Raw genomic sequence first — 11,118 nt, 5'->3', positions numbered from 1 at the left:
AAGAATTTTGAATGTACTTAACACCACTGAACTATACACTTAAAAATGGTTATGACGGTAAACATTGACTACAATTTCAGCACAATTAAAAATAAAAATTATTTTTAAGAGAGAAAAAAATGAACTAGGGAAATCATTAAGTTCTTTGGATAACCAATTTGGTAGGATGTTTTTCCCTTTTATTGTTATTATTATTTTGAATTTGGAGCTGGAACCTTACTTCACATAATTACTTGCTATAAAATGAACCTTCTTAGCAGTGCTAGTAAGTTACCTGAAAAAGGGATTAGTAATCTTGTAACCTAAAAACACTTATATTCCAAAGACATCTCTACCTTTACCAAGATATTCTTACTCTGTGAAGGATTGATGGATCTCCTTGTATTAGTTTTCTGTGCTGTACAACAAATCATCATAGACTGAGTGACTTAGAACAACACCCACTTATTATCTTTAGCCAGGAGAGCAAGTTGACCAGCAAGACAAAGTCTTACACAGCATGAGTTATTCATGGAATGACATCCTCTCACCTTTACTGTTCTCTGTTGTTAGAAGCAAGTCATGAGTCTCAGATACATTAGAGGGAAGAAGATTGTGCAAGAGAACATCAGAAATTAGGGGCTGTTAAAGCCTGTTTAACTTGTCTTCTCATATTTTCATCTCATTCACATTTTTGATATAAACATGGAGTATTCCTATGAATGACACCCCTTGGTTAAACTGAAAGATGTTTACAATTAATCTCTTGCGGATGTTGGGGATCTAAACATGTCCATTTCATTGTTTTGACTTCCAGTGTACAACTTTATAAAACTCTCCTCAAGTTTTGGGTCTTCGAATAATCCATAAAGCTGCTGTTTATTTTATTTACCAGTGGATATTGAACCCAGGATACTAGTTACCAGAAAATTAGTATTCTGTTGTCCTCACTTTCAGCTTTTCACATCTGATCACATAGTTTAATTTTAATATAAATTTATGTCAATTATTAGGCTGTACTCAAATGTATTCTTTGAAATAATATGTGATTTTTCAAAATCTTAGTTTAGAAATTTTATTGTTATAACATATCATGGGTACGTCAATGCCTTTAAATAGATTGGCATTCAAAGATCTAGCAAGTTTTGTTTTGTTTTAAATTCTGCCTGTCCCGTCCTTCTGGTGACCCCTTTCTAATGAAGATAAGCCCTTCCATCATAGTCACATGCATTAGGGAGTTGGCCTAGTTTTTTGACTTTTCATCTATTTAATCCTGTGCTAAAATCTCCAAAACTTTTTTATGCAAACCTTTTTCTTTCCTGTGGAAAACTGTTCCACTGGGCTTGGTTTCTCTTATGATGATAATGATAATATATTATTTGAGACGTGATCTCACTCTGTCACCCAGGCTGGAGTGCAGTGGCATGATTACTGCTCACTGCAACTTCCCTCTCACAGGGCCAAACAATCTTGCCACCTCAGCCTCTCAAGTAGCTGGGACTACAGGCACACATCACACAGGGCTATTTTTTAAGTGTTTTGTAGAGATGGGGTCTCACTATGTGGCCTAGGCTGGTCTTGAACTCCTGGGTTCAAGCAATCCTCCCTCTTCGGCCTCCCAAAGTGCTAGGATTACAGCACCATGCCTGGTCATCTTCTATTAATTATTTCTTCACAGGTTTCTAAACAAATACAATCTGTGTTGCCACTCAAAAAATGTGTATTTATGACAACTTTTTGTTAAGCTCAATAAGGGTCTTCCCTTGGTTCCCCAAATACTCTCAATCAGTTTTCTGGGCAAAATTCAGTTCTTTACTTTTCTTCTGTCCTACATATTTACTACAAGCTTCTACTTGCTAGACATTTATGGACCATTTTAAATGCAATGGTTAAGGTAATCTTCTATGAACCCTCCTGTGACTCTAACTAAAGAAAAAAAAATCTGGTTCTGATATATTTGCTCTCTAAAACAGAATATCTTTTTAATGAAAGAACTGCATCTCTTTCTGGTTAGCAGGTAACCAGAAACAATTTCTCTTTTATCACCTTCCAAACAAAATGTAATAGGATTTTAAGGCAGAATTATGGAAGAAAACTCATTTTGTCATCCAAACAAGCCACATTGAAGATCACACTCTCAGTAGTAGTAATCCCCCAGGCTGGAGTGCAGTGGCACGATCTCGGCTCACTGCAAGCTCCTCCTCCCAGGTTCATGCCATTCTCCTGCCTCAGCCTCCCGAGTAACTGGAACTACAGGCGCCCACCACACCCAGCTAATTTTTTTGTATTTTTAGTAGAGACGGGGTTTCACTGTGTTAACAGGATGGTCTTGATCTCCTGACCTCGTGATCTGCCCATCTCGGAATAACCAAATGAAAATTTTATCAATTTCTGATTTCTGTTTCTCATTTTCATGAGATATCTTATACATTTTCACACGAAGCTTCAGCATAATGTTTGCTCAGTGCTATGGTTTGAATGTCCCTTCCAAAACTCATGTGAAATTAAACTGCCAATGTAAGGTATTAAGATGTGGGACATTTGACAGGTGTTTAGGTCATAACGGCTCTACCCTCATGAATGGATGAATGCTGCTATGGCAGAAGTGGTTTTATTATCTTGAGAGTGAGCTCCTAATAAAAGGATAAGTTTGGTGTCCTTTTTTTCTCTGTCTTGTATGGTTTCTCACTTCTCACCATGTGATACTTTCTGCCATATTAAAAGCCAAAAGAAGACCCTCACCAGATATAGCTCCTTGATCTTGGACTTCCCAGCCTCTGGAACTATGAGCTAAATAAATTTCTGAAGTATTCTGTTACAGAGTAGAAAACAAGCTGAGACACTCAGGTTTTAATACAGTATTTTTTTAAGTAGATGAATCTATAAAGATAATATTAGTTATTTTCCTTAGTGACTAATAAAGGTTGGTCATACTATATACTACAGACATTTGTTGTCTCATCTTATCCAGGAGAGGATATGGATTTCATTAAAATTTGTTTATATTTCTCTAATAGGTAATATAAGGAAGCTCTAAGATATTGGAAAATTATACAAAGTTTTATACTGATTTAAAGAGTTGAGCTGGAACTTGAATCCAAATCTATCTAAACTTATACTGAAGCTTTTGTCATGGAAAATCATAATGCTGCCTTAAAATGAAGCTTTTTTCTTTCTGTAATATGCAAACCCTAAGCAATAGAATTAGACTCCATTCTCTTCAAACAAGTGTATATATGGAGTAAAATTTAAAGCCATTTTTCCCATCTAAATGGCTGTAGTGACTACTCTTTTCATGCAATTTTAATTCAAATTAAATTGAATTAAAAAATAAAACTATTAAATTATTAAATTAGTTTTTAATATGTGAAAGACGTGGCAGAAGATAAATTTTTAACAATGTAATCTTTAGTTGCAAAGTTTATTTTCTCATTTTTTATAACTTTAAATTTTTAGAAATTAGGAAATTTTCTCAACAACTTCATTTGTTTGGTTTATTGGTAAATATAAGTTTATTTTAAAAATCATGCCTTTATAGAGGCTATAGTTATTTGATTTCTACACTATGCTTTATGGAATCTAATATTAATTCTATTAATATAGAATGTCAAAATTAAAGCAAGTGACTACATAACTACTAAATTCCTTTGGAAATTATCATAGATCTTCTTTTACTCAATTTCATTTCCAGTTACACAAAATCTAACATCACTTGTTTTACATTTTGTATGTCTAGTTTTCTAAATTGAGGGAAAAATTCACTAGCAACATGGCTACCTTCAGGGATTGAGAAAATGAAATCTGTATATGGACAGCTGCATGGGAAATCTGCATGAAAATTATAGTGCAGCTGAATGTCAAGGAAGAAAAGGTTTCAGGTCTGGTTCACATCACAGATTTTACTGTAAACACCTAGAAAGTACTCCGGATTTTACATTATTCATGCAAAGAAAAGAATTAGAATACTTATACACATTATTTCACTTAATTCTCAAAAAAACCCTCTCCCTATTTTACAAATTAGAACAAATTGAAGCTTAGGGGGGTTAAATGAATTGTCCAAACATCAGAGAAAGTAGAGGTAAAGCTGCAATTCAAATCCAATGTTTTAAAGTCCCAAAGTTCACTTCTTGTTTTTCTTTCTTATTGTGCTTAAGACAAAAGCAGCCCTTGTCACCATTGTGACTAGGACAAAGCTCATATTCAGGCTATTTACATACTCCTAATGCTTAGAATCTATTCTTAGGCATCCAGATAAATAAATAAATAAATAAATAAATAAATAAGGACCTGCACAGGGTTTAGCTTGATTGAGGCATGGGTTTGGTATATCATTAATTGCAGAGAAGGATAGAACAATTATAGGAAATTAAGGAAGGAAGTAAATAATTTTGTAAAGAATGTTGCTCATATATAATCTATGACTTGATAAAGGATAGAATACATATGGTACAGGGTCAAAGGGGTTAGATATCTTTATAAGCTTACATGGCATGTAGACAAGCCTTTACTCAGCAGTTCTCAATGTTGTGGTATTGATAAACATTGAAGGCAGAACATAAGTTGAGATAAACTCAGATATAGTGAGTAATAGATTGGGAGGACAGAGCAGTAGAAAGGAGAACGTGAAAATGGAACTAGGTAGGATCCCAGAGCTCTTCCAACAGAAGATATGCAGCTCAAAGTTATCAACTTGTTGATGAAAAGAGTAAAAATCTGAAAATATTTGAAGACATCTGTTCTGAGTCATTTATGAGTGACCAATGGCATGCAATACAGCCCCCAGAGATTCTGAGAACATGTGGCCAAGTAGTTGGGCTACAGCTTGGTTTTATACATGTTAGGGAGACATAAGACATTAATCAAAACCTGTAAGATGTGAATTGGTTCTGTTCAGAAAGGCAGGACAGCTGGAAGCAGTGGCTTCCAGGTCACAGGTGGATTCAAAGACTTTCTGATTGGCAATTGGTTATTAACTGAAGAGCTGAAATCAACAGAAAGAAATGTCTGAGTTAGATAAGAGGTTGTAGAAATCAAAGTTTTATCATGCAGATGTAGCCTCTAGGTAGCATAAGAGAGAATAGATTGTAAACTCAACAGACTTAAAGAGTCTGTTCTATCAGTCTTAAGGCCTTTGTATTGATGTTAATGCTATCAGCTGTGCTTGAATTCCAAAAGGAGAAGGGTACAATGAGGCATGTCTGATCCCCACTTCCCATCATGGCCTGAGCTAGTTTTTCAAGCTAACTTTGGAATGCCCTTGGCCAATGGGTGGGCCCATCAGTCAGTTAGAATTTTATTTTTGGTTACAAAACCATTTTGGGTAGATTACTAGTCATTTCTTGGATATCACTGCATGAGCTCAGTATTACACCTACCCTCCTCATCCCATGTCCAACTTAAATGTGGCAACTGGCCATACAAAATTCAAGGAAAGCAATCTGAAGACATACCCAATAGATAAGGCTTTCACGAGTTTAGACCAGCTTCCACCCCTATACTTTATGACTGAATTTAAAGCCCACTTATTAAAAAATTACTTGCCAATTTAAGTTAATCTGATTTTCTTATACCTTGGTCTAACAGCTAATCATTCTACAAAGCCACTATGGTGAATGAGAAAAGCAGTCATCAAATAGAACAACTAATTCTGATATGCTGACTAGCACTCTGTGAAGGACAGACTGGACAATAAATCAATGGAATCGAGTGCTTTTTGTCCTAAGCCCACAAATTCATTTACAAATTCCAACTTCATATTTCATGTCTGATAAACAATTCCTTATGCATTGAGGAAAATGTATCTGTGAGTGTTCACGGGGGAGAGGTGTGAAATTCAATTTTTGAGAGTTTACCATCGAAGAAAAACTTTACATATGTCATAACAATTAATTTCACACTAACTGTACAAGGCTTTAATATCACCTCCACTCTACAGAAAATGATTCTGATGTTCAGGGAAGTTAAATACACATTCCAGGACCCAGAGGTGATAAGTGGCAGATCAGATTCCAGAATCGGCACCCTTTTTCTTATAGGTATTAACCAGTTGTGGTGATCATATTTGCAATATTCTCTCAAGTATTTTTATGTTCTCAGATTTCTAATGCAAGTTTATTTAAACATACCAATTGATATTTAAAATTAAATGTATCTTTCAAAGGACATGCTATTTTAGATCTACAATTCAGTATACAATTTTAACCTAATTAAAAGATGTTGTTATGCAAGTAGAATATTTTAAATTATTTATTAACAATTAATACTTAAATATTTACTTTCTGTCTCTTAGGGATTCTGTTGCTTAGTGTGTAAAAGTTAAAATTTTAAAAATATAGATGATTTAAAGAGATACATATCTTAAACTGGAACTCCCTAAATACCTTTAAGCTTATCCAGTGAGGACAAATATCACCCCCAGCTTACCCACCCATTTCAGACAGATCACTGGTCACTTCATAGACATGACTGCATATATCCAGCATCACACTCACCCTCCTCACAGTTAAGATATTTTGGGTGAGATGAAGGTAATTAACATAATTTACCTCAAAATATATTTATTTGACATATTTTGAAATGGCTGCTACTTGGCCATCCTGATAAAAAATGGTCTTACAAAGCTGTCTTAAGTGGGGAAAATTTGCATCTGTAGATAATCTCTATGAATTCAGCCATGCCCCAGGATCTGAGAGAGTAAGAGTCAGGTACCTTTAAAAGTCTGAAAAGAAATACCTACAAGCTGTTGCTTCTGTGGGAAGCTTCATCCACATAGCAAGGTCATCTTTGCTAGCCAAGCCTCTTTCCCCCCTCCTAGAACCTGTATTACCAGAATTTAAGCCCTCGTTCTTTCGGTAATCTCAAAATGGTATATAAGCTTCTGTAACTCATTAGGAAGTTAGATCATTGTGAAGGCTCCTTTGTATACATGTTAAATAAATTTGTATGCCTTTTTTTCCTATTAATCAATCTGCCTCATGTCAGTGGCTTTTAGAAAACCTTTCGGAGGCCAAGAGCCTATGGCCCTCACAGACATTTTCATGGTTGCCACAAACACAGTTTTCATTATGGGTACCCTGTGTCCCCAAATGAAAAATGCCCTATAACTCTCCAAAATATACTCAGAGTCCCATCTTATCATTGCATCAGGCTTGATCAGATCTAGATCCTGTGCCCCTAAATCAGAAGAGATAAGATATATTATCTGCAACTCTCTTGTCTCATACATTCAACATATGATGGTGGAATACAGACAGGATAGCAACAGTAAATACTTCTATTGCAAGTGCAAAGAAGGGTAGTCCTATGGCTATTATCGATCTTTAGTAACTCTGAGATTCTATTGAGCAAATATTGCCCACTTTCCTTACTTTGAGGATAGAAAATGCTCCTTGATTGGGCCTCATTTCAACTCAGTCTACTGTTCTCTGCAGCTCTAGACTTGACTCTCTGGGAATTTCCACTTTTCATAACTCTCCCTGACCACTTTTGAAAAGGTCATTGAGCGTATTTCTTGGTCAGCTTCTTTACTGAAGTTCTTTCATGCCTCATATTTTTCACTACAGGCAGGTGGCACCTTTGCCAGTACAGGTCTTTTGAAATACTATGAGTTTCCTTGTATTTGATTGCAGCCAAATCTGTATGCCAGAGTCGCATCTAAAATTCTTTTAAAAATCATCTCTCTTTTTCCTTAATTACTGAAAGTTTGGCTACTTCAAGATTCTGTGGGCTCACACTTCTCCATTTCCTAGGAGCCTTATTGTCTGACTTAAAAGATCCATTACATGCACCTTCAACTTTCTAGAGGTTTTAACAAAAAGTGTCACACCCACAGACTGTATTTGGTCTTTGTTCTGAGGTCACATCTTACTGTACTGCTCAGAGCACAGTTGGCGTTCCATATCCACAGGTTCTGCATCTGTAGATTCAACCAACTGTGGATCAAAGACAATCTAGCACAGCTACTTTCGTTTTTGTTTTTTTAAGTTTCAATTCCTAAATAAGAAAAAAATGTTGTTTCACAGAGCTGAAATAGAATAATATTATCATATATGTGAAACATCTAATGAAGACAGTGGCATATACAGAAATTGCTTGTTTTCATGCTATATTAAGTGCCATACATCGAGTAAAAATGGAGACTTTATATCTTAAATTTATACATATAATTTTTTTCTTTATCTCCCTTTTCCCTTTCATATTACAGTTCACATTAGAAAAATTTTCACACATATTTTTTATTCTCAAAGAATGTATAAGAGTCATAGAGGTTAACAAAATTTTATTAGAATACTTTTTAGATATTCTAATTCTATTCTAAGTCAATTCCAACCTAAGATCCAGAATGGGACATTTTTCTTACAGGATCATAATTTTCAGGGTTGCTGGAGAAGAGGCTTTTTGGGGTCCAGGTGTCAGGACATTATTAGTGACACAGGTGTCACTAATAATCATGTTAGTGATTATTCCCACTAATAATTAATCTCTGATTCACAGCATTAGAAAGGTTATGAGTCCTCACTTGGTACAGTTTTATCACTTGAAATTCATCTGTTATGAATTTAGCAGAAAAAAAATCTAGGGTAATTTTAGGCGGTTAAGCCTAGGGCCACTTTCTTCTGTTTAATATTCCCTCCCTTCTCTGCCTCATTCAATTTGTATCTGCTATGTCACAGGTGTTTTCAGGACTATTCCCTTGGCTTTTAGAATGTGTGATTTTAGTGTGACTGTCTGCTCTTCCTAGACAGAAAATTCTATAGGAGAAAAAGGTGAAAATGCATTTGTCTGTTTATAACTGTCTTTCATTTGTTTAAGAAGGCTCTATCTGGCAACGATAGGTGCATGACTTGTTATCATTCAAGAATAATTTTCTTCTAACAGCAAAGGATTTATTTGAAATTAAAATGAAAATAAATGTGTTGTTAATCGCTTTAGATTCTGCTGTCTTAATCAGTTTTTAAGTATACATAAACATGTCACTAAATTCATAAATATGTAACTAAAAATATAAAGCAATAACAAAAGATAAGAGAGTACGGGCTTTGGAGTTAGAATAAGTAGAGCTTGAGTTCCAGATGTGTGCCTCTGGAAATTATACATTCTATGTAAATTCCAGTATTTGTATATTTTTATTGTGTTTAATTCTAGCACATTCCTTGCATGATTAACTCAAGGATTAAGTGAAATAACAGATATTGAATATATTATGTGGCAAAATAAATGGGTATAAAACATGGATAGTATATGAGAATTAGTGAGGACTCAAAACATATATATGCATATTTATACTATTGTAGAGAAGGAAAAATCATTTGCCTTTCCCCTTCCAAATTCTCACTGGACCCCTGTAACAAAAGGCAGATTAATAGGAGAAAAACAAGCAAAAGTGTATTAACATGTGCATCATGCATGTAAAATGGGACTAACAAGAGATGAGTGACTTGAAAAAGTGGCTTAAAACTCAGGATTATACAGCAGCATTGACAAAGAGCAGTAAATCTAGAGAAATGAAAGGAAAGCAGTGTTAGGTTTCCAAGGACAAGAAATTTTAAGAAGGTAAATATGTTGTAGGAAGGAAACCAATGGTAGATAAAGGCTAGTTAGTAATGTTTGTTACATAGATTTATCTGGTATAGTCTCTGGACTGATAAGGGTATAAAAGTGTCTCCAATGATTAACTTTTGCCATTCGTGGTGGAGAGGGGAGGAAGGACATCTTTGAAAATATACTTCCTGTTTTTAGGCAAATGGGGGAGGGTGCAGACCTTTTCTTGTAACTTTTTAATTGCTTTCAAAATAATCCTTATGCCAAAGTGGCATAAGGAGTGGCATGCCCATTAATTTCTTCAAACAGGTAAAATTTGTAAATCTTTAGATAAAACAGGCATTGACAAACTTGTCTGTAAAAACACAAATAGTAAGTATTTTAAGCTTCGTGGGACATAAGATCTCTGTTACAACTTTTCAACTTTGCTGTTGTAGCAGCCTAGAACCAGAGACCCTTTATAAATGAAAGAATTATGGCTGTGTTTTAATAAAATTTTATTTATGGGCACTGAAATTTGAATTTTATCTAATTTTCACGTGTCATGATATATTAATGTACTTTATAAAATTTCAGTCATTTAAAAATATAAGAAATATTTTTAGCTCAATAACTATACAAAAATTGGTGGGGGGCCAGATTTGGCCTGAGGAATAAAGTTTACCTACCTTTGAATTAAAATATTGTGCCAGTGTTGACACTTCTCTTCTACCTTTTATATGTATTTTAATTTTTGTTTTAATTTTTGCCTTTGTTTTATCATATTACTACAGAATTTCTCACATAAAAATACTATATTGATCCTATTACTAAATGGATATCATCTAGGGGTACCATTTTCCAATAAGTTAATTTAAGAAATATCCATTTGATATGGGGAGAAGTTATTAGTTGGATTAAAAAATAATTATTTTACAATTTATATGCTGATATGGTTTGGCTGTGTCCCCACCCAAATCTCATCTTGAATGGTAGCTCTCATAATCCCCATGTGTCATGGGAGGGACCCAGTGGGAGGTAACTGAATCATGGGGGCAGGTTTTTCCCATGTTATTCTCATAATAGTAAGTCTCACAAGATCTGATGGTTTTATAAAGGGGAGTTCCCCTGCACAAGCTGTCTTGCCTGTGGCCATGTAAGACATGCCTTTGCTTCTCCTTAGCTTTCCACCATGATTGTGAGGCCTCCCCAGCCATGTGAAATTGTGAGTCCATTAAACCTCTTTATAAATTATCCAGTCTTGGGTATGCCTTTAATAGTAACATGAGAAGGAACTAATACATATGCACTCATGCTTTTATTTGATAAACTTTCCTATTATTCCTAATATAGTTTCTGGTTTTCAATGTTTTTACTGTCATGTTATTTTTGAGTGAATAAGAAGAGGTGTATTGTCACTAAAATAGACACTTAAAGAAGTAGCAATAAGTGGAGCACAGATCAAAAACCTCAGAAACAAAACAAAATTACTGTAAAAACTGCTTTAAATGTTTATTTGCATTACTTCTAATTATATTATGGTCTAACCATTATTTAAGAAGTTTACTGAGGTCTAAGAATTTAGTAGTGGTGTTTCTTTTACTTAGAAAACCAAGT

The sequence above is a fragment of the Chlorocebus sabaeus genome, chromosome 12 (genome assembly GCF_047675955.1).
Source record: "Chlorocebus sabaeus isolate Y175 chromosome 12, mChlSab1.0.hap1, whole genome shotgun sequence".
In the NCBI taxonomy this organism is placed as follows: domain Eukaryota; kingdom Metazoa; phylum Chordata; class Mammalia; order Primates; family Cercopithecidae; genus Chlorocebus; species Chlorocebus sabaeus.
The sequence above is the reverse complement of the archived record's forward strand: the minus strand, read 5'-3'. Positions refer to the sequence as shown.